This window comes from Pleurodeles waltl, chromosome 11, assembly GCF_031143425.1.
Source record: "Pleurodeles waltl isolate 20211129_DDA chromosome 11, aPleWal1.hap1.20221129, whole genome shotgun sequence".
NCBI lineage: Eukaryota > Metazoa > Chordata > Amphibia > Caudata > Salamandridae > Pleurodeles > Pleurodeles waltl.
The window spans coordinates 388643730-388666519 of record NC_090450.1 but is presented as its reverse complement, the minus strand read 5'-3'; the positions used below and the strand labels follow the sequence as shown (position 1 = coordinate 388666519).

Genomic DNA, 22790 nt, shown 5'->3' with positions numbered 1-22790 from the left:
AGTAGAGATACATTTACTTTACAGGCACAGCAAAGGCTCACAACCACTCTTTTTCTTTTACTGACATCATAAATAGCAGTGTGTTATGTGCTGGTGAGTGGTGGACTGATGCTAATTTTTCAACCAGAGTGTTCTTTTATTGTACAGCCTGAAAACAGTTGGTCAATGTCGCAAGCATTCAGGCATCTCACATGTTAATTAGCTAAAACCTCAAAAGGCAGGTGATTTTTAAGGCTTCTAGCCAAGGGTGACTCCTTCACAATGGGGGAGAAGCATCGCACCCCTGCCCAAGAGGCAGGAAATGAAAAATAAAACGATAGTTACACTGTTGTTTTATTTTTCAACTGCTGGCTCAGCCAGCATGTGTAGGGAGGGGCAGGGCTAGGCCACAGGAGGCGGGAGGGAGGATAAGGAGAGAGTGCACCTAAGTGCACATGCGTATTTGGCCGGCCGTCTTAGGTCGGCCAAACATACATGCGCACTTAGGTTTCTCCAGCCCAGCTGTGTGCACAGCCGGCTGGTGAAACTGCACAGGCCCCAGGGTTGTGTCTGAGCGGCAGTCCAAACTGTTCAGACCAATCCTGGTGCTGCTTTTATACTAGGTTTAGCATGAAAGCAGTGCAAGGATTGCTGGGGTCAAGCACTTACTTTTCGTCATCAGACCTTGACCCAGAGCAAGAGAGAAAACATACAAAAGGAAGAAAGGAGGAGTAAGAGAAAGACAGAAAAAACATGACAAAGGGAGAAATCTGGATGAAAAAGAACATAAAATAGTGAAATAAAGGAAAAGGAAGTGTCTGGTGGTGGAAGAAAGAGGTATGTGGTGGAATGATGACTACACAGTCTTGGTGTGCTGCACCGATGACCTTCATCACTGACAGAAGCAGGCTTTTGAGACTTCTTTGGGCACCAGCAAGTATGATTTCACAAATTAAGCACTGACAACAACTAAAGGAATCTTACCCACATTGCCCTACATTTACTTCGTAAGTAGTCATCAATCTGCAATCTTGAAGTTCTCCGTGTTCTGCTGAGGCATTCAACAACAAAATCTTGTCTCTGATGTCCAGGGCGGGAACCTAAAGGGCACTCCCATCTGGGAGTGAACCTAAAGTTCAATTACACTTATTCGAGTGTGGGACTGGCATCTTTTTATTTGTGATGCTGGAGGGCATATGATCCAGCAGTGTCTCACCTTTCACTAGTACCACTGGAGAGCAGAAGACTGAGCAGTCTCTCCCCTATAAAGCATGTTGATTTCCTGGACTTCTTATTTACCACCCCTGGTATCTAGTGCTCTGTGCGTAGCATAAAGTATTATAAACAACAAGGGAAACCCATGGCTAACAATGAACCATGGGTTAACATATAATTATTAAAGAAACTATGGTCCCTAATTAAGAGATCTAAAATATACATATACACGTACGGGAGAACAATCATACCCATATGTACAGTCCAGTCAACACAACTCATGGGGTCAAGGTATTAAAGTCAACGACTAATAAAATAATCCTGCTAGAACTGAACATGGAAGGGAAACTACATTAATACAGACTGACAATGAGCAGTAAAAGGTTCAAAAAGCACTGCTATCATCATAGTAGGACACAACCAATAAACTTAATAGAAGTACAACGGTGAAAATAACACCGTCATGCCAAACCACGAGGAGAACTTGGGATTGGGCAATGCGGATGTTACCAGGCTGGGTGTTCAGAGCTCAGAGTATAGCAGTCCTTTTTGAACTTTTTACTGCTCATTGTCAGTTCGTATGAATGTAGTTTCCCTTCCATGTTCAGTGCACTCAAGCTTATTTGTATTTTAGTCCTGATGTTGATCATAGTATTGCTAAAAGGATTGAAACGTCATCAACTTTGACACCTTGACCCATGTGAATTGCTTATTACATGTATAAGGTCTATGTTGTGTCTTTGTTGAATTGTTACTTATCAGATGTATTTATTTTTTCACAAATTTGCTTGAGTCTGTTCTTATTGAACATGTTTTCCCGCTTACATTTCTTCGTGTAATTTAATTGCTAATAAAATATATCTTGTATTGATTGGACTGTGCATGAGGGTTTGATTAGCCTCCAGTATGCATATATATATATTTTCAGCTCTTAATTAGGGACCCTTGTTTCTGCAATAATGTTGTGTGTAGCATAAACCACTTGTCTAAGAGAATGTGTTACTTATACAGAGTGACCTCTTGAGGAAACAATGAGTAACAGCATAAAATAGGGCTTCCCCTTCTGTTCCTCTTTACCCGTGTATTTCCCCAGGCTTGCTGGGCTGGGGAAATATATGTCTGCCAAAGTCCTGAGCTCTCCTGCTCACATCCTAGCTGTGCTGAGCAGGGTTTATCATAGAAATAAAAGGACCTTGGCTGACTGTGTCTGGATTTTCTTAACAAGTCTAAAGAAATGCGAACCATGAAGTGAACCATTCTGGTTGCTGTTTCAATCCAGAACTGGACTAGCTCTACATTCTGTAATAAGTCTGGCTTCTATGCCGTATACTTTGTACCATGAAGTGAACTGTGATGGTTGGTGTTTCACTCCGGACCTGGAGCTAGCTCTAGAGTCTGTCGGAAGTCCTGCTGCTATGTCGTATCTTGCTGGGTGGTCATCAAAGAGCACTAGTTTGTGATCAGGAAAACACAGAGAGAGAGCCACCAAGCCAAAGCCTGCATGGATGTTGTTTCAAAGGGTTTCTTAGACTAGGTGTCCAGAACAGATCCAAGAAGTGTTATCAGAGGTCAAACATTTGTAGTGAATCTTTGTATTACTGTTCGTGTGATTAGCCTGGATCATTCCCTTTTCCTCCTGTTCTGTCTCTGGCTTAAAGGGAGCTTCTAGCTCTGCTTTTAGGCAAGAGTGACACAAAGGTTTCCCTCTGCACCTCTGGCCATAGGGTAATGACTCATTGACGTAAGCCAGAGGCCCTCTTCCAGAAACAGTTTTTAACAGTTGTTGTAAGTCATAACTTCACAGAGTTATCGTTATCTGAAGCTGAAATTGGAATTTACTTCTAATTTCTGGTTCACTAGTCTCAAGTGATGACCCTGAGGACATGCCTGTCTGTGGTGGGTGCTCCAGTCCTGATGATCTTGGCACTGTAAATCCAGTTCAGAGATGACGGCTTCTGAAAGATGATACTCTCATGGGACACTCAGTTGCTTATTGTTTCCATCACAAATTTTCTTCCTGCATTCACGTGGGACCCATTAGCCCATTACAAGGGTTAGCGGATCTGCATCTCTGTGTTGGTATCGACTACCAGAACTATTGTAGCCCTGTCAATATGACATCAAGAACTGTTAACCTCTTATTTACACCCTGAATTGTTCTCTATGACTTAGTTGGGACTGTTGATTTTTTATTTGTGTTTTTTGGGATAATGGAATTAAAAAAATAATCTGGAAATACAGCCACTGGCCTCAAGCCTTCTGAGCTATTCATCCTTGAGCACACAACAGCTCATAAACTAAGTCAGACATCACAACCTATTTGATTCATTATTACTATCTCTCTGAACCCATTTTGTTCATTGACTGTAAACAAACACTTCAGTAACTTGAGAATTCACAGAGCAGAAGACCCCATAGGACTACCTGCTATTGCTTTTCATAGTGTTTGACCATGTAAGCACTAGAACTACCCTGGGCAGTATCTCAGGCCTAGGTGTATTAGTAAATTATGCCTTCCTCTTTCATAATACAGATCTTGTATTTGCCAACAAAATCGCTCTGACTGGACATTATGCATGTTAGAGTAATTACTTGTGTTATATGGTAAATTGCATCAAAATACTCTAGCAACACCCACAGAACGCCTTGACCTCGTCACTCATTATCCTTGGCGAGTTTAGTGTATAAAAAAGTAATTAGGTTCTCCAACTGGTGTACAGCAATACTTGAAGCCTTTAGTCACCAGTAGTAAATGTCAGCGAGAGTCATATTTTTTTTTGCTCTTTGGGTGTGTGGGTGTGATGTCATGTGGTATCTATCCTGATTGTTGCACACAATTATGAAAACCCAGCTGCTACTGATATGAACCAGGAGACTATATGGCTAGCTGGCTAAGCTTTTCACAGCGGAATACAGCATAGTTGCCAAGGTTTCAGATTGTTTATGGGTGACATTTTCAAAGTTTCAGTGCACTTATGTGTGACATTCAATGACTACATGTGTGACACTTAGAGCGACAATTGTTCACAAGCAAAACCAGGCATTGAAGTCCATGGAAACAGACAAATATCAGAAATGGTACCCATTTGAGCAACCAGAAACTCTAAGGAACTCAGTAGCAGGTGCTTTTAAACCTATTATTTATAAATACACAGACCCTCACCCCTCCACCTCAGTGCTAGGTGTGGCTGAACCACAAGTATCAAAGGGATCCCTGAGAAAAAAGCAGTAACCCACTGAGCTATCCAGATACAGTTCTATGATATGCTGGTACAGGTTCTTTGCAGCAGGCATATTAACCCTCTATGCTACTTTATGGTGAGAGTCAAAACTGCCAGTAGATAACATTCTGACCTCTCTCCAGCAGGAACATTAATCCCCAGCATTACCTTTGACTTACCAAGTCTCACAGTTCTGGGAAAATAAAGCCTGTTGCGTCAGCCTGCCACTGTCAATGTAGATGAAGTGGAGATAGGAGTCAGTTGCCGGTTTGGAGAGGTCAGGCAGATACAGTGACAGGTGTGTTGCTCCTCTCTGCAGACTGTACCGTACAGTATTGTGTTAGAGTGACCACCTGGAATGGTGCAAGTTCTGGGCAGCGCATTTAAAAATTCAGGACAAAGGATCAAAATTCAGAACTAAACATCAGGAATAAGGTGCAAAATCTAGGACAAAGCATCCACTTTACAGACACATCAGTGGAGGTCATGCCTGCCAATCTTTTGGCTTTAGCAATGCTAATTTTGTTTTGTCATAGTTTCCGTAAAACCTTACTGCTGGGGTGATACTGGCCCCTCAGCAATATAACAAAAAAAAGGCTAACAGCAAAAATATTTTGGATCAGAAAAAGCACAAGTGGCTAGAGTAGTCCTTGGCACTGAAGGGGGCTACTTTTTGTATGGGTGTGCTTGCTATGAAATGAAAAATGAAGTAATTCTAAGTGAAGTTAGATAATCGTTTGACATGGGCTGATCCACTGCTGCATGCTAAAGAGGCTGGAAATATTATGTGAATCACAACATACCAATGACTAAGAGACTGTTAAAGATCTATCTATGAATTATTTTCAGTTTTTTATAAAGCGCAACATTCATCCCGAAATGGATAGCATGGTGCCAAGCCACGCCAAGTTACGTAGGTAAATTTACTGAATACAGCAGGAAGAGAATAGTCAATATTTAGGGAAGAACAACGTTTTAAGCTTCTTTCTAAATCCAAGATAATCGTTGGTATAGCGGAGGTCTAAAGTCAGTAAGTTCCTATGAGCACCGGCCTGAAAGGTAAAAGAGCGGCCCTAGCTCCTGCTTTTTTCACTCATTAAGTTTTATCAAGGGCAAGATTTGCAAATCGCATACATACTGTGGGGGTATAGAACTCCAGTTTGGATCAGAAAATCACAGGACCTGTGTTATAGAGGGTTGTATGTGCATGGCACACAAGTTTCAATTTAGCCTTCAGATGCATAGGAAGTCAGGGCAGGGTTAAAAGGCAGGCTGAAGCCGAGCTAAACCTATCTTGGTTCCATATGAATTTAGCAGCCATGTCTTGAATAACCTGTAGGCGAGAAAATAAATAGTTTGACATACCAAAATATAAGGCATTACCATAGTCCGATCTGCTTACCACAAGAGCTTGGCCTAGAGTTCTACACTCCAGTCAACTGGAATCCAATGACATAATTTCTTAAGAAGTTTCAACAGGCCGCAACATTTGCTGCAGGTAGCAATAACTTGCTCAGGCACTGTTAGGTAATCATCACTCAGAAACCCTGGGTTCCTGACCACTCTTTTTGGTATAGGAGCTGGTCACAAGGAAACCGGCCACCAGGTCGGCTCCCAAATATTATGGGCACCTCCAAAAAACAGAATCCCTGTTTTATTGGCATTTAGCTTCAGCCAGTGATTCCTCATCCAACTGGCTACCTCTTTAAGCATCCAGAAAGCTTATGTCTGATTTTCCCGCCTTGAACACCTAGGCAGATGATCAACTGTATATCATCTGCATATGAACAGATTTCAAAACCCCACTTACTCACCAGCTTAGCAAGGGGTGCAAAATACACATTAAAAAGAGTTGGGCTTAACAATGAACCCTGCGGCACCCCACAGTTCAAAGTGTGGGGAGATGATCTAATAGTGTCCAACTGAACTGACTGAGTCCTCTTAGACAAAAATGAGTGAAACCACTGTAAGACAGTCAAATGTAGTCCAGACTCGTGGAGTTTACCAGATGGCTGTGCAAGACAGTGTCAAAAGCAGCCAATATATCTAGTAGAATCAGGAAAACAGCTTTGTCCTGATCTACTTCCAGTCACCCCCACCTCGTGTGTCTGTTACCTTGTCCACAGTTTCTTTACAGACCTCCATTGTCATGTTGGAGACATCCAAGAAACATTCTTGTCTTCCTGACACTGTCTTACCCAGTATGCCTTTCTTTTAACACTATAAGGAACAGCTGTTTTCTTTTCACTATGACCCTGGAGGGAAATGTTTCCAATAAGATTTTTATACTCATTCGTAGTTTACAACAAACATCTCTCTAACCTTTCCCTATTCAAGATGGAACCTCTGGCTCCCTTTCGTACCATAGAATGTCCCTATCCTATGTAAATGAATTCCCCTTTCAGCAGATCAAACTCACAAGCAACAGTATAATACGAAGTCTACAGTCTACCTACACTACAATGATTGGTATGTATTAGTAGTGACAGAAATTCAAAATGAACGTTAAAACATTCCTGCACCTCAATCATGATAACAATGCCACCATTGAACTTGCGTGTTATGTGTAACCCATATATGGACTAGAATCTTACAGGTGGAGCAACATTCTAGTCTGTTAAATGAAAAGCAAGAGAGCAAGACGCTTTTGTATAGCACTATTCCTGAACTTACATGTTGAAATTGCATTTAAATAGCGCCTCCTACACTTGGATAGGTGCAGTGCTTTATACCAGGCAGCATACTGATCTGGAACCCAAGGGTAGTGGTTAGACCAGTATTATTGGGTATTGTTGGCTACTGGGAATGGTCTTGTTTGCTCAAGCACGCAATCTCATGCATTCACTCCAGTTTCTTTGTGATGGATTAACTAATTAGGAGTTCATTGTTATCATCAGTGGGGGCATATAGTTAGGTGAGCTCCTGCACATGGTTAGTGGAATTAACAGATGACCTAAAGGAGATTACGCATTATTAGGTTGGGTGGGTCTGACTCAGACAAAGAAGGAAATGGTTTGATCTTGTTAATGGATTTAGGACAATTTGCAGAAAAACAATAATACAGATTGAGCCAAATATGCATGTGATAGTAGGTTGTGCCTCAGAGCAAGAAGGTGTGCAAAGGACGAAAGGAAAGGTGAGGGCAATCTGAAAGAAAAAAGGAGAGGTGACAGTCAGAAGTTGTAATTAGAGGTCATTTTTTGTGTTGGATTTTAGGGATATAGAGGATATTTTTGAGAATGTGCAATGTGAAGATGCAAGACTGTAGAAATGAACAACATTATTTCCAGAGGAAGATTGTGCTAAATGATAAGCACTGGAAAGTTTTAGGAACCCCACCACTTTTCTGCGCACATTAAATGCCTGATTTAAGAAAAGGATATATGACTGACAATTTTAGTAAAATCGAAACAATAGGTCATAATAGGCCATGCTAATGGATGCCTGGAGTCATTCCCACTAAATATAGGATGTATTACAGTAGAGGTGTAACAAAAAGCTATAGAAAAGGGAAAAAGTGAAATGTTATTTCCAGCAGGGAGCAAAAGGTAGCTCACTGGCATATGCAATCACTGCAGAGCAGTGCTTAATTTGAGCCACTGGTTTCCGGTGCTTGGCACTGGCACTTAATTGTCAACACTGGCATTTATGTAACTCTTCCACATGCTAGCACTGTTTGTCTAATTTAGAGATGAGCAAAACTGTTGTTTATTATTGAAATATACATTAAAAATTACTACCACCTGCTGCCATAGCCATTCTTATAGCTTTGGGGGTCTGGAATAGTTTGAATTGTCACACTTGTAAAAGTGTGATAGGTAGTAGTTGTGCTGGTACTGTCACTGGAGGCACTGTCAGGAGCAAAGGGTGGTGCAAGTTGCAGTGGCCTCCTGACGAGGGCCCCAGCACTCATTGTGTTACAAAGTAAGCACTAATGCAGAGGTACAGGCTCTTTACCTATAAAAGCAAAATGTATTTGTCTCACTAAAATCTTAATTCAGAACAGCAATTACTAAGGGGAGCACAGCAAAAAGCATGTTGCCCGGTAAAGCTAGACCGGCATATTTGAAGGTGCTTTCATATACCACAGAAGTGGGTGAGTCACTGAGAGCTGTGAAGCCACTGAAAAGCTTGAGCTAGGCTTAACTAGAGATCCTTGTGTTGTGTTACCCCAATCCCAAAGCAAGCTGAACATTCATGTGGCTTCTACCTATCAACCATGGTGTACCCTTATGGACAAAGAGTTAAAATCAATACATTAACATTTGAGATGAAAAGGAGAGACACATAGATCAATTTAGTGAATGATTTCTGCAAAGTGAAATCAGAAAACCAGAGATTAATCTTGTCTTCTTGCTTAACCAAACTGTGTGATCTTAGCAAATATTTTATTTTGCCAATATTCCTTTTTCTTCATCATCACGTATGAAAGCACTTTCAAATATATGACTTCAGATTACCAGCTGTACAGAATTGTATTATGTTTGATTTAATAGCCTATAGCATTGTTCTGCCTATACCAATTTTGGCCACATACCCAGTGCACATAAAACCTGGCTTGCCTCTTCGGTCACTAAAGGCATTGGCTGCAGGTCCCAGGGGACCAATAATGGTTCTAAACTCATGCTTCAAAACCTTTCAATGTAGTAAAAGAAAGTGACTTAATAATGTAAAAATGTGTGCATGTTAAAAAATACACTTGATTGACTTTTGAGGAGATTGTACAATTTGTTTAGTGGTGTTGTTGCATAATTTACACTGCAACCACTTTCAAGGCTTGGCTCGTACATGGGGTATTAGAGCCAAGCCAGAACCTTGGCTCAGCTCTGCTACCTCTAATATATTACAAATATAAAGGAGGCTCTTTCAATTCAAATATTTGTCCAGGATGACTCGATTTGATCAAGCAGGATGCGGCTTGATATTTCAGGAGAACACCTTTGTGTTTGTAAAACCACCACTGGACACAAAGGAAGGAGGGTAGAACATTAATTTAATCCTGTGGGGTGAGCGAATGCCTCGAGGCATGGTGTGACGGGGCGGAGGACCGTAGGAGTGGGAATTAGGAGAAAGCTAGTTAAAGTGATTGAAAGAGGAGCGAGAGAGGGAAGAAAACATGTACCTGACAAAATGTGAAAACAAAAACAAACTTGGTCTGAACTAATAATGCTACAACCGGTCTCAGACACTGCCACTTAACTCCTCAGTTGCAGAAGCTAAGTTTGTCCCAGAACTGTGAGTTCTTGCTGTCCATGAGGTCAGCGTTCAGTTCTGGTTCAGGAACAGGTTAGAAGTCTTTTGCCTGTTACGTTTTTGGTGTTTCAAAAGTGGGCACTGCTGTCGAGGAAAAATAAGCGGATTCGTCACTCGCCTACACTGGAACTAGGGAAGAGAGGGGCAACGGTGTGCTCGGTATACCTTAAACCCCAAGTCCAAGTAACAGGGCCATTTGCCAACTAAAGCATAATGACGGTGGAGGTGGAATGAGCCCTTCAATTGGCAGGGGGCATAGAAGCTAATCCTATTTAACCTTGCACGCGCTGGACACGGTTCTGGGCAGCCCCTGGAGGGTGAAATACAGCAACATAATTGACTGGTACCCTGCATACTTCAAGTTATGGACAAACTGTGTCTGTTAAAGAAGTTATCACAGACAATGTACAGGAATCCGAAGTTATGGACTGTCTCGGACGGGTGGTCACCCTATACTGTGATGCATCTGCTGTAAATTGAAGTCATGGTGAGAGCTCACGGCGTGGCGCCTCTGTCTTGAGAGCAGTGCCTTGTAGGCTCTAAGCGCCTGCACTTACTGTGACAGGACACAACCCCTGCCCCCTTCACCTCCAAAGATAACAGGGACGCATGTATTTTTGAGGTTAGGGATGCCACATCTTGTCTTAAAATTTAACTCCTGTGGGTGGCAGCAGCAATTCAGGGGTCTAGGCCAGCATGAATATGAAATTAAAAACATCCTTCTGACACAGCCTGCATCAACTGGATCCTGGCTTGACAGTCAGTCTCTGCCCAAATAGACCTGAGAGGTGCCAGCGGGCCCGAAGGCTGCTGAAGATGGAAAACAGATCATGTCCATTGACCTGCTTCAGAATGTCTGCAGCCACCAAAAGCTCAGTGTTAGTGATAGTATACCAGTGCAGTGGTGCAAATTTGCCAAAAAAACACAACAGGCAAGGCGCACCCCCCCTCAGATCCAAATAAAGGCTGGGCACTGGCCGATATTGATAGCAGGATGAAACTACAGGCCACGTGGCATCATGGTAAGGCCTCTGAGGCAGCTGCTATCTGTTTGCTACTCAATACAGTCAGCTAAGCCCAGCCCGTGGAACTCTGCCCAAGGTGAGAGCAGTACGAGTCTTGCAGTGCACTGTGCACAGCACTAGTTGTGCTGCTGTTAATGCAGACTTTATTACAAGACCAGAGCCTACCATTATGCAGTAACCTTTTATTGCTATCCCAAAATGTAGACCCTTAAAGAACATTACTACATCATAACTACATCACAAAGCAAAGAATTTTCTTTCAAAACATATAATCATCCAGTGTACCTAGTCCTTTCCCTCCCTTTTATTTGCACTTAAATACATCTCATGAAGCACATTTTTGACATGTATCCCCTTGGGTGCCCAGGACGAGGTGGTCTTGCCCTTGGCCACGGTTGCCTGCACCCTGGGCAGGGATGGAAGGGAAATTGCCTCCCTTTCCACCCCGCCCCCCCAGTGACGTCTGATGAGGTCAGCGGGCGATCGGATGCTGACCTCATCAGAGGCCACCCTCATTGCACTGGAAGCTCAGCTTCCAGTGCGATCGGAAGAGAAATGCTTGCATTTCTCTTCCGATCGGGGTGTGGGGGCAGGCAGAGAGACATGAAAGGAAAGGAAAGTCTTTTCCTTTCCTTTAATGTCTTTCTGAGCAAATGCCCACTAGACACCAGGGAGTTTTGAATTTTTTTTTAATAAATAATGACGGGGAGCGACCCCCTTGGACAACGGTCACTCCCCATTTTTTTATTAGGACCCTTCTGTCCCCCCAAGGGGGGGCAGAAATCACTAGACACCAGGGATTTGTTTTCTTCTATAATTTCAGAAGGGGAGTGACCCCTTAGCCAAGGGTCACTCCCCTGGGGGTAAATTTATTTTAGGCCATTTCTGACCTCCTTTGGGGCAGATTAGCCTATTTCCATTATATCAATCTGCCCCCGGGGGGCAGAAATCACTTAGGCACCAGGGATTGGTGTGTGTGTTTTGTTTGAGGGGGCACCCCCTTGGGCAAGGGTTGCTCCCTATCGAGCACATTACTGTTTGCCATTTCTGTCCCCCTTGGTGGTAGATCGCCCTATTTTAGTAAGACCCATCTAGAAAGCCCACTAGACACCAGGGAAGAATTGTTTTTTTTTTAAAAGAGGGTGGGAGTATGGCGGCCATACCTCCACCCCAAATAAATGGGGACAAAGTTGTTCTGCCCACCGGTGGGTAGATGGCGCAATTACCCCCGATCTACTCCCTGGGGGGGCAGAAAGCCTATTAGATGACAGGTAATTAAAACAAATAAAAAATAGTGGGGTGGTGGCTACCCACAAGTGTGGCCATGGTAATTCCCCCACCCCAATTTAAAGGGGGAACAGTCTTTCAGCTCTCCCCCTCTGCACACTAAAAGATCTTATCTCAATGGCCAGCAAGAGGACATTTTATTATTTTGCGTTTTGGTTTTACATTTGGGCCATGAGAGCTTGTTTAACTCTCAAAATCATCCCACTTGGAATAGTGAGGGCTGCACTTTTTGGACTTTGGGACTCCGCCATGTAGAAAAATCTGCGAGACCTAGACACATCTGAAAACTAAACATCTGGGTGAGTCCAGGATGGTGTGCTTCACATGCACCTTGCACCATTTTCTTACCCACAATGCCCTGCAAACTGCAACTTTGCTTGAAATCACACATTCTTCCCACATTTTTGTGATGGAACCTTGCAGAATCTGCAGGAATCCACACAATTCCTACCACCCAGCATTGTCACATCTACACCGATACAAATTCTGCCCCACTTGTCAGCCTAAAAACTTTTTTTTGTTTTTTCAAATTGCCCTTTTGGATCAGCTTTGGTTCCGCCTCAATTCTGACATGTTTTTGGCTCTTCCCTGTCACTGGCACTTGGCCCACCTACACAAGTCAGGTATCATTTATATCGGGAGACTGAGGGGAGTGTTGGGTGGTAGGACATTTGTGCCAGTGCGGTGATGCAGTGTGATTTTTTTTTAGCTAAATTCAAGGTTTGCTGAGGATTCTGTGTAAGAAAACACTGGGTGATCCACGCAAGTCACACCTCCCTGGACTCCATCGGGTGTCTACCTATCAGAAATGTATGGGTTTGATAGGTTTCCTAGAATCCTGCTGAGCCCAGGACCAACAACCCAGGTGCCCCCCCCCGAAAACAGGTAGTTTTGTATTTGATAATTTTTATGTGTCCATGTAGTGTTTTGGGGCATTTCTTGTTTTGGGGATTAGACCTACACACAAAAGCGAGGTACCATTTTTATCGGGGGATGTGGAGGAATGCTGGGTAGAAGGAAGTTTGTCTCTCCCCTCAGATTCCAGAACTTTGCAGCACCGAAATGTGAGGAAAAAGTGTTTTTTTGCCAAATTTTGCGGTTTGCTAAGGATTCTGGGTAGCAGAACCTGGTGAAGCCACCACAAGTTACCCCATCCTGGGTTCCCCTAGGTGTCTAGTTTTCGGAAATGTCCAGGTTTGCTAAGTTTTCACAGGTGCCGGCTGAGCTAGAGGCCAAAATCCACAGCTAGGTGCTTTCCAAAAAATACATCAGATTTCAAAGTAAAAATGTGATGTATCTATGTTGCATTTCCTGTTGTGGGCATTAGGCCTACCCACATAAGTGAGGTACCATTTTTATCAGGAGAACAAGTGTTATCGCCCCTTGTCTTTCTCTACATTTTTTCCTTCAAAATGTAAGACAGTGTGTAAAAAATACATCTATTTGAGAAATGCCCTGTAATTCACATGCTGGTATGGGGACCCTGGAATTCAGAGATGTGCAAGTAATCACTGCGTCTCAACACCTTATCTTGTGCCCATTTTGGAAATACAAAGGTTTCCTTGATACCTATTTTTCACTCTTTATATTTCAACAAATGAATTGCTGTATGCCTGATATACAATGAAAACCCATTGCAAGTTGCAGCTACTTTATTGGCTCTGGATACCTAGGGCATTGGTTTCACACCCATTTCTGTAACTAACTGGAAGGATGCTGAAAGCACAAAAAATAGTAAAAATGGGGTATGTCCCAGTAAAATGCCAAACTTGTGTTGAAAAATGTGGTTTTCTGATTCAAGTCTGCCTGTTCATGAAAGCTGGGAAGATGGTGACTTTAGCACCACAAACCCTTTGTTGATGCCATTTTCAGGGGGAAAAAACACAAGCTTTCTTCTGCAGCCCTTTTTCCCCATTTTTTTAAAAAGAAGAAATGTTTGTTGTATTTTGGCTAATTTCTTGGTCTCCTCCTGTGGAACCCACAAACTATGGATACCTCTAGAATCCCTATGATGTTGGAAAAAAGGACGCAAATTTGGTATGGGTAGCTTATATGGACAAAAGATTATGAGGGCCTGAGCGGAAACTGCTCTAAATAGCCAAAAAAAGCCTCCTGAGGGGAAAAGGCCTGGCAGCGAAGGGGTTAACAGATAAGTACTTTTAGCATATACTGTTTTCTATTTGGCATTGTATGTTTTCTTTGTTGCAGGTTGTCTTTTTCCCTTCAAATTATGGATGGGTTTTGAAATGCCTTTTCTTTCATTTAAAATATCTGTAATATTATTTATATTGTGCTGTTAGGATTTGGTGTCTCAGGTTTCTTGTAACAGTTGCACTTAATTTGTCAAAATAAAGAAAAGCGCACTCAGGGAGACAGCTCCTTCCATGGAGCTCACTTGCACCCGGTCGCAAGAAACAGTGTCTGCTGACCACATCTACTTTTTACAGCCTTCATATGGTTTTAAACATTGCGCTTGTTAAGAGCATTGCGCTTGCTAGGAGCATAGTCGGGTTAAGAACCCTGATTATTTTTTTTAGGTTTTGTTTGGCCTGGGGTCCCTGCGTTTGGAGTGTGTTGCTTAGCAACCACAGTTGCAAACTAAATTGGGCCTCTATTGAAATGAAGGCACTTCCAGTTGCCTACTGACGTTATGCTTTGGGTGCGTCACAAAGCAACAGGCTTTTCTTTCCTCAAGTCCTGTCTTTGTTTCTCTTTGGACTGATCGCGAGGCGCACTGCTGATCGCGTTTCTTAGTAACCAAGGGGCAGATTTATGGAAAATGGCGCTGCGCGGAGTGCAGCACCTCTTTCCCTGCTCCCTTTAGCCCCTTCGCACCATGGCACAGGGGAGGGGGCAATAGCGTTATTCCTCATGACACTATTGATGTACTCTGCAGGAGTAACGTCAAAATATTAGTGCTACTTCTGCAGAGTACATAGGGCCCCATTCTAAAGAATGGAAGCCCCCTTTTAACGCCTACTCTTGAGCAGGTATTAAAAGTGCCGTAAAAAATGGCGCAAAGAAATCTCATAGATTTCCATATGCCATTTTACAGCTCCCCTTTTGCATATATTATGCCTGGCACAGTCATAATGTAGCACAAAGGGTTACAGAGTGGTGCAATGCATGCGCCATCTTGTAAATACGGCAATGGGATTTCGGCATCGTTGGGCCACATTAACATAAAAAATAATAACGTTCATGTGGCGCAGGGTGGTGCTAGGGCATTATAAATATGCTGCCAAGTCAGTTACTGTATCTTGCTATGTATGGAGAGCAAAGGAGTTGCTACTTCAGTATTTTGCCCAAAATTACATCTTTAGGTTTCAGGAAAACCTTTTTCTTTACGAGGGCTCCACCTACTGGTAAGAAATTAGATTTATTTGACAGTGGATGTCTTTCTATTGAGAACAAAGCTTCATTTTAACAGCTTTATGCATTCTTTATTCCAAAAAAGAAAATGTTCATTTAAGGATAATACTACAATACTTATATTATTGTTATTACTATCCTAATTTTGACCTTCCTCTGTAACCAAGAATGGAAAAATGTAACTCCCAGGTTCTGCCATTGGGTGGCTTTATAGGGTAGTCTCTTAAAAGATTTTAAGATTTTTAGAAGAGGAACTTAGGTTGTCAGTAAGAGAGGCGGTGGAGGTCGCAGTGGACAAGAGGAAGAGGAATGCCCCTTCAGGGAAAAATATTTTCCTTTATCTGATAGGATCTTCCCTTCTACTTCCAAACCCAAAAAAGGGAGAAGGTTTCTCAAAAAAAGAAAAACTTGGAGAAGGCATGAAACCCTGCCTACTTCATTGGTAGCCTAAGCACTACTATAGAGAGTGATGCTCCCAGCAGCCAGCGGCATAGCTTGGTGAGTAAGATTGGTGGGGTGGGAGCTGCAGATTTCCCAACAATCACGCTAGAACATAATGTAAAAATAATTCACAAGACAAAAGCGCACAACAGGGGCTTAGGGAGCAGCAGAAACAGAGGAGAATGTGTATTAGTAGGGGTACTAAGTGAGAGAAAGCACATCATTTTGTAAAATAAACAACATTTTTGAAGTCTTTCCAAACAGAGAGAGGGAGAGTGCGTGCAAGAGTTTTTGTCTTTGTGTTTTAAAATCCCATTTGAAATCTGACAGACACCTCACCATACCCAACTGAAAGCACCTGCACCCAGCTATTTAGAAAATGCATTTATTAGTGGGGTGTAACAACCCAAGCCCCCTCCCCCCACACAAACAAAGCTACACCCATGCCAGCAGCACCAAAAAAAGGCCACCCTTACAGGGCACAGAGAAGGGTTGTCCATAGGGGCACTACAGGAAAGAGTGACCTTCCTGGCACAATAGAGTTGCAGGAGAGTTTAAATTCTTCTGAGGAGACTATAGAAGATGAGCATATGGAATGGGATAAATATGTCTTTGACCTGCAAGAGAGCTGTGACCTTTTAGGAGGTTTGGACGATTATCTAGAACAAGTCTACACCTCTACTATGATAAGACATCCACTCAGAGGGGAGATGTTCAATCTAACTAAGAAAAAACATGTGCGTAGTGTGGAATGGTGGCCTATGAACCACGTATCTAAATATTTAAAGCGTTGAGTCAGAGGGTCCTTAGATAAGGAGAGCCTTAATTTACTCCAGGCAGAGTGTCTAAGACCCTCTACAGATAATAAAATCTGCAGTACTTCCATCCTGGACCTGGACTTTTTAACTTTCTTGTTTAAGTTTGGAAATGACCCTAGAAGAGAGATCGAAAAGTTTATGGTTTTTACTAGAGGAAGAAGTTATTATTTTATTTCCAGAGGAAGAAGATGTTTTTTTTTTCATTGCACCCTAAAAGATGTAGAGGACTGGGTGCACTGGATGATTATATGTTTTGAACATTCATTGCTTTATGATGTAGTTATGATGCAGTAACGTTCTTTAAAGAGCTGCGTGTTGGGCAGCAATAACAGGTTATTGCATAATGTTATCCTCCATTTTCTTTAATGAAATCAAGATTCTCTCTGTATGTTAATTGGGGAATCACCATTCTCTCACACTCGTGGTAAATCCCAGCTTCTCCCTTGTCGCACGCAGGAGGTGTCAAGGTGCTAAAAATGCGTGACCTATGTGTTTTAATGCAGTGATGCAGATCACCACACTAAAATGCGTCAGTTTAACCCCTGCTGTGTGGTATTTGGCAGGGCTGATCTGAGCCCCTGAGCTGTACTGCCCATTTCCTCCGAATGACCTCACAGCGGTATCCTTAACAAATCTGTATGTATGATTTCCATTTGCAAACCAAGTATGTGTAATTTGCAAACAGATTTGTTTGCAAATGGGAATGCAATTTGTGAAGCAACATATGCACTAACAAGTCAAACCATAAATTCACAGGGGGGCTTAAAATAGGCTGCTGAGTGAATATAAATTAGATAGGTCAGAATATAAGAATCCTGTGTAACCACAGCTTTTCCCCTAAAAAGTTATTCTAATTTCCTTATACTCACCCATATCTTCCAACTTTGGAAACAGTTGTAGTTGTAGTTTGACTGAGTAATAGACCGGTGGGGACAAGATGTTGTGGTGGAACTTCGAGCCCAAAATTAACTGAGTTTTCATGACAGGATAAGTGGCCTAGTGGCTACAGCTGCCGACCATGCAACATAGAAAACCAGGTTACAATCCCAATCTCCTGTCAGCATTCTGTGGAGCCCAGAAAATATCCCAACCCCCCACCCCCAAAAAAATATAAGGAGAATCATAGTCTGTTGTCAATCAATAGCTCTTATGTCCTTGAGCAAGGGTCATGATATACGAAACTGAAAGAAATGTGGATTCGGCTTGACACTCTCCTCTAATTTAGGCACCAACAATTGAATACTTTTGGTGTGGGAAAGAGTATACATCTAGGGGATGAATTGCACAGTGTGAAATTGGAAATCTGAAATTAATCCCAGCTTCGCTGCTTGACCAAATTATGTAATCCAGGGCAAATACTTTATTTGATCAATCATTATTTTTGTTCATTAAAACATATGAGAGACGTATCGAATACGTGAGTTCAGGATGTGCATTGCACAAAAACCTCTCGTTTTTGATTTAATAGCTTATAAAGTTTCTACATTTATAATAATATTTTAGGATGCATATTAGCTATACATGACAGCTAACCTGCCTCTTAGTTCACTAAGAGAATAATCGTCAGAGATGGATTGGGAAGAGCAGGGAGGTTTCTCAGTTTATGTTTGAAAATGTATTAAATACTTCTCAAAGCATAGATACAATCTTATGTACTAAGGTGAAACGCTTCAACATGTTAATGTTGAAGGAATACACTTTTTTTAATCTGAAGACACGTTCTCATATTCCAACATGATGTTTGTTGCTAAATATTTTCAAGGCTCGGCTTGTGCACGGTCTCTTGGAGCCTTAGCCGACCCTTGACTCGACTAAAGCTTGGCTCTATCTTTTAATTTGTTATAGGGACTCCCTTACCTCTACCATCAGTGTGTCATCGGTTACATTTATTCTACGAATCTGAGCAGGTATTGATGAGTGCAAGAGCTCTTTTTATCTCCCAGTTTTGCACCTATTCAATCCAATGCAGCTTCATTTTTATCTGCTATAATTCCAAACATGTTATAACTGAGCGTGGTAACTCTTTCAGATTGAAACAATTTTCTTTGGTACAGATACACGTGCATGCCTGCGCTCGCGCACACACACACACACACACACAAACACATTTCCACCAAATACACTACCACATTTTGGAATTTCTCATTACATTTGTTTCATCTTGGCAGTTTTGTTAACTTTTTTAGGGTAAATCTGGAATGAGAATATCTGCCCACGACCATCCACTACTGTACACAGTTAGGGCCATATTTATACTTTTTGACGCAAAACTGCGCTAACGCAGTTTTGTGTCAAAAAAATTAGTGCCGTCTAACGCCATTCTGAAGCGCCATGCTGGCGCCGTATTTAATCAATGACGTTAGCCGGCGTTATCCGCCGGCGCTGCCTGGTGTGCGTGGAAAAAAACGACGTACACCAGGCAGCGCCGGCCTAGGGGGATATGGAGCTTGGGCGCCAAAAAATGGGGCAAGTCAGGCTGAGGCAAATTTTTCGCCTCAACCCGATTTGCGCCATTTTTTTCGACTCCCAACCCCCATAGAAATTACTCCTGTCTTAGCAAAGACAGGAGTCATGCCCCCTTGCCCAATGGCCATGCCCAGGGGACTTCTGTCCCCTGGGCATGGTCATTGGGCATAGTGGCATGTAGGGGGGCACAAATCAGGCCCCCCTATGCCACAAAAAAAATATATATATATACTTACCGGAACTTACCTTAATGTCCCTGGGATGGGTCCCTCCAGCCTTGGGTGTCCTCCTGGGGTGGGCAAGGGTGGCAGGGGGTGTCCCTGGGGGCATGGGTGGGCACCTCTGGGCTCCTTCCGAGCCCACAGGTCCCTTAACGCCTGCCCTGACCAGGCGCTAAAAAACGGCGCAAAAGAGGCCGTACGTCATTTTTTTTGACCCGCCCACTCCCGGGCGTGAATTTTGCCCGGGAGTGTAAATACGACGAACATGCCTCGGAGTAAATTTTTTAGACGGGAACGCCTACCTTGCATCTCATTAACGCAAAGTAGGTGTCCACGCTAAAAAATGACGCAAACTCCATGGACTTTGGCGCTAGACGCGTCTAACGCCAAAGTATAAATATGGAGTTAGTTTTGCGTCGGAATTGCGTCCAAAAAAACGACGCAATTCCGGCGCAAACAGAGTATAAATATGCCCCTTAATTTTAATCTCATGCGATTGAATGACAAACCTCAGTGAACTGCTCCAAAGTGGCTTGCTATGTGTCGCATGCGGAAGAAGGAGGTCATACTCCAGGTTATATGTAGATTTCTTTATTCAGAAGTACTTTGGTAATGACATCCCATCAGGAGCAGTCAACCTTCTCATATCAGCCTCTATTACTGTTAACTCTCCGCCCGCACTGAGCACTCATGCATCCATACATGCAGCGCAGACTAGAGTTACAATATGCAAAATATCATATTCGATGTGATGCAAATCAAAATTTAAAACGTGATTATCCTTCAAGTTTTGTTGTCTCTTTGTTACTGTCAAGGTTGTACCTTTTGGGCATACCAGCAATTTGAAGGTCAACTCTGCTGAGACCTCAAGTTATCTGCCAAGGGACTGGCCAGAGAATTAAAATCCCCCCTACTTTAAACTAAATGACTGCTACTGGGTTTGTGTGCGAATCATGCGATTCAGACCATTTCAAGTAAGGGCTGCAGGAATTATTACTGTTCACCCAAGGAAAGTTTCCATCTTTCCTACGCTATTCTCTCTCCTATTTGTCTTTCTTTTATTCAATTTTTCGTTTGTTCCTTCCAGCCTTCGTGGTCTCATGCTTTCTCTTTTCCTTACACCGTTTCCTATTTGCTTTGTTTGCCTCTCTTTTACATTGTATTTCTCACTGTAACCATGTTTAGTGTATGTGCCACCCTTAGCTCCCAGTAGACAACTTTGTCATCCTATCTTCTGTTCTTGAAAGCTAGAAGTCACACCTCAAAGTAAAGAAGAGCCATAAAAAATAATGTATCTGTCCAGAGACACAACACTCAAGCTGGTATAGAGTGTGCTTCACTAAGTCCTTGTTACCAGCATGTAGGGAACAGCATTGCATTTCATTTGGTTACAATATGAAGGTAAAAAGCAGAATGCATTAATTGACATGCTCAAACAGCTTCAGAAAGGAGATGTGCAGTATCCACGGCTCTATAGTGTCAATGCCATTTTTTCTGCGCTCAATAGCCCCACAAGGAGCCTCTACCCCTGATTTTTACTCAGGCGGCTCAGTGACCTACAGTGATCACCAGAAACACTTCTCACTATTCATACTAGCATGAGCATTCCTTATCTGTGCAGCTGAAATGGCATGCAGAACACTGGGCCTTGCTCACTTTCACTTAGAATTGCAGAAAATGAGGTTTAATTTCAGCTAGCCTGATATTTCTGGCTGTGGCCAGGCCCGTGCTCTTCGAACCTGTTCCTTCTCCTTGCTCCCGCTCTCCTGTTGTTCGTCTGCGCCCCACCTGTCTCATCTGGCTCCTTCGGCCTCTGCCCTGCAGCACCCATTGACCACAGTATCACTCCTGGTGGCCTAGGAGGGTTGCTGGAGGGGGTGTTGGGCGAGGGGTCAGAGGTGTTTGTGTGATGCTGGCATGGTGTGGTGCGAAACAGGTGTGCTGTTGGTTTATTGGCTCTTAACCCCTGTTGTAGGATGTAGGAGGTGGGAGACAACAGTTTTGCACTTCGACAACAGGAGACAGCAGCAGGAGATGGCAGTGAGCAGCAGGCAAGCAGAGGGTCACTTGCAGTGAGGCAGTGCTTGGTGTTCGGCAAATTGGATTGAGTCTAGGTCCATGGAAGTGTTCCAATTAGGCTAAGTGGCAGCTTCTGGCCAGGTGTCTGCTTCCTTTGCCCACTTCTAAAAAAAAAACACCCATTGGCTGCAAGGGGAATGTGAAGGGCGAAAGGCAGAAGAATGGAGGAAGGTGAGCAGTGCATGGAATATATGGCACGTGGTGCCTGGTAGAGAAGCACCATGAAGGCGCAGCGGTCTTGAGCAAACTAAGGAAGCTCAGCTAGAACACCTTCTGGGCCACTAGAGTTCAGAATTTATCCAGGATCCTGGTGGGACTATCAAGGCAGGCCTAGGCTTACGTCAGCGGCGAGTGCAGTATGGTGGGCAAGTCCTCGACACAAAGAATACAATGGCCTTCCTGCCCTTGCTGCTACCATATCTTCTCTTGCTTCCTTGCCTCGTGCTTGTGTCTATCACCCAGTACTGGCCTACATTGTGTTGCAACTCTATACTTCTCTGTCCTGCTTGACATCCTCCAACCTCTGTTGAAAGTGACCGGTGTGGCTTCCTGCCCACTTCCTCTTATCCAATCTGACGGGCAAGCATTAAACAGCAATGCACAGTTGCAGCTCGATACTACTCCTAGGTAGAAAAAGGAACACAGGTACCCAAAAAAGAGGGCAAAAGTTGGACCCGCAGGTGTAGAAACTTTGATTTAGAAGATGACCTATTGCAAAATTTAGGCTTCCCAATGCTGCCACATTTAGTCAAATCTGCTCTTTTCAAGTTTGACTCTGACTCAGCAGGCAAAGGGAAACCTCTGTTGGATTGGACAGCTGACAGTGTCATCTTGAGATGTGGATTCTTGCTGCACCAGCGCCTTGGACAGATATACAACAACAATGGTCCATTTGATTCTTAATCAAACAACTCTTTCAAAGGGACCAGTAAAACAAAGCCACATAACAGGGACAATCTCTAAAGTGAGATGGATGTAAGTGACAAAATAATCCGATTAGCTTTCAGCGTTAAGATTGTTAAAGCATGCACTCCTGCTGGTGTTCCATGGAAAAAGCTATTCAACAATTGGGCATGTGGCAGTGCTGCAAGCAGGTGAACTTGCTATCCAAACTACAATACTGCAACATTTGGTGGACAACACTAAACACATCGAAAATAAGCAAGAGAATCTGAATGTTCTAATCATGCAAGCACAATGCACTTCACTTGACACAGACACTATCTGCTTCTGCTCCCAACTCTTGGAAAAACTAGTAAGATAGTACGGAAAAGGTATCATCACTGTCACTATGAAGAAAAACAGTGCCTAAAAGATGAGCAATGGATTGCCACATTTGAAGCAGTTAAATCTAAAAGTGTCAAGAAATTTTGGCTAATGGCCCATAATCTGTCACACTCCACTTTTTGATGA

The 22790-nt window shown here is 43.0% G+C and overlaps 1 protein-coding gene across 7 annotated transcripts in view; it reads right to left on the bottom strand.

Moving 5' to 3' along the window:
• The window catches only part of ARHGEF4 (Rho guanine nucleotide exchange factor 4), a 1288638-nt gene that overhangs the window by 620648 nt on the left and 645200 nt on the right, over positions 1-22790 (bottom strand). The gene's annotated exons all lie outside the window — the stretch shown is intronic.